We start from the raw sequence: 2,350 nt of genomic DNA on the forward strand, positions 1-2,350 counted from the left end.
ACATGGCTCAACCTCCACCTCGTGAGAGGACTCTTAGGGAGATGGGTGCACCTGATTTCATTTATGAAAGCTTATGCATTCAATACCCTGATGAGGGTGTTCCATATGTTCTTAAGACTGGACTAATACATTTGTTGCCCAAGTTTCATGGTCTTGCAGGTGAATATCCTCATAAGCATCTTAAGGAGTTCCATATTGTTTGTTCCACCTTGAAGCCCCCTGATGTCCAAGAAGATCATATCTTTCTAAAGGCTTTTCCTCATTCTCTAGAGGGAGTGGCAAAAGATTGGCTCTACTACCTTGCTCCCAGGTCCATTTTCAGCTGGGAGGACCTTAAGAGGGTGTTCTTGGAGAAATTCTTCCCTGCATCTAGGACCACTGCCATCAGAAAAGACATTTCAGGCATCAGGCAACTTAGTGGAGAGAGCTTGTATGAGTACTGGGAAAGATTCAAGAAATTATGTGCAAGCTGCCCTCACCACCAGATTTCTGAGCAACTCCTTCTTCAATATTTCTATGAGGGACTTAGAAACATGGAGAGGAGTATGATTGATGCTTTCAGTGGTGGAGCCCTTGGTGATATGACTCCAGCTGAGGCTAGGAGTTTGATTGAGAAGATGGCTTCTAACTCCCAATAATTCAGTGCAAGAAATGATGCTATTATCCTCAAAGGAGTCCATGAGGTGGCCACAGATTCATCTTCATCTGCTGAAAATAAAAAGCTTGAGGGAAAACTTGATGCCTTGGTCAACCTAGTAACTCATCTTGCCATGAATCAGAAGTCTGCACCTGTTGCAAGAGTCTGTGGTCTATGTTCTTCTGCAGATCACCATACAGATCTTTGTCCTTCTTTGCAGCAATCTGGAGTCAATGAGCAACCTGAAGCTTATGTTGCAAACATTTATAATAGATCTCCTCAGCAGCAAAACCAACAACAACTGAATAATTATGATCTTTCAAGCAACAGATACAATCCAGGTTGGAGGAATCATCCAAATTTGAGATGGGCAAGTCCTCCACAACAACAACAGCCTGTCCCTCCTTTCCAGAATGTTGCTGGTCCAAGCAAGCCATATGTTCCTCCTCCAATACAGCGGCAGTCACAACAAATACAACAAGCAACTGAGGCTCTTCCTCAACCTTCCTTAGAAGAGTTAGTGAGGCAAATGACCATCCAGAATATGCAATTTCAGTAAGAGACAAGAGCCTTTATTCAGAGTTTGACAAATCAGATGGGGCAGATGGCTACTCAATTGAACCAAGCTCAGTCCCAAAATTCTGACAAATATCCTTGACAAACTGTGCAGAATCTGAAAAATGTGAGTGCCATCACCTTGAGGTCTGGAATCCAAATTCAAGTGTCTCCACCAGTAGCAGCACCTGCACCTGAACCTGTCAAGCTTCATTCTACACCTGAAAAAGAGGATGAGATAGTTGCACAAAAGAGAAAGCTTCCTAACAAAAATTTTCATGCAGGTGGACCTTCCTCTAGTAATTCTGACTTATCGCAGCCTCCTATCCCTCTTCCATTCCCACCTAGGGCAATTCCAAACAAAAAGATGGAAGAAGTGGAAAAGGAGATCTTGGAGACGTTCAGGAAAGTAGAGGTGAACATACCTCTGCTAGATGTCATCAAGCAGATTCCAAGATATGCCAAGTTTCTAAAGGAGCTGTGCACCCACAAAAGGAAGCTCAAAGGCAATGAAAGGATTAGCATGGGTAGAAATGTGTTAGCATTGATAAGTAAATTTGTTCCTCACATTCCTGAGAAATGTAAGGACCCAAGTACTTTCTGTATACCTTGCATTATTAGGAACAGTAAATTTGAGAATGACATGCTAGATCTAGGAGCATCAGTTAGTGTCATGCCTCTGTCCATTTTCAATTCTTTATCTCTTGGACCCTTGCAATCTACAATTGTGGTGATTCATTTGGCAAACAGAAGTGTTGCTTACCCCGTAGGTTTTATAGAGGATGTGCTGGTTCGGGTTGGTGAACTTATTTTTCCTGTTGATTTTTATGTTCTTAATATGGAAGAGGGATTTTCCCATGGTTCAGTTCCAATTATTATAGGAAGACCATTTATGAAAACAGCTCGAACCAAGATATATGTTTATGCTGGCACATTGTCTATGGAATTTGGTGATATTGTTGTTCACTTTAACATTCTTGATGCCATGAAACATCCATCTGAGGATCATTCTATTTTTCATGTTGAGATAATTGATCAGATTGTTGATGATTATATGTTTGATTTTGATTATGTTCTTCATGGTAGGAAACATCCATTTTTATCTGATCTGCATACTTGTCATTCCTTATACATTGAATCTGAATTTGAGTTTGAATT

At 41.0% G+C, this 2,350-nt stretch overlaps 1 non-coding gene across 1 annotated transcript; it reads right to left on the reverse strand.

Moving 5' to 3' along the window:
* Positions 1–380: 380 nt before the first annotated feature.
* On the reverse strand, positions 381–487 carry LOC113000935 (small nucleolar RNA R71). Its single transcript, XR_003266231.1, has one exon. It is a non-coding gene; the product is annotated as a small nucleolar RNA R71 (small nucleolar RNA).
* Between the last annotated feature and the right edge of the window lie 1,863 nt (positions 488–2,350).

This window comes from Glycine max, chromosome 11 (assembly GCF_000004515.6).
Source record: "Glycine max cultivar Williams 82 chromosome 11, Glycine_max_v4.0, whole genome shotgun sequence".
Taxonomy (NCBI): domain Eukaryota; kingdom Viridiplantae; phylum Streptophyta; class Magnoliopsida; order Fabales; family Fabaceae; genus Glycine; species Glycine max.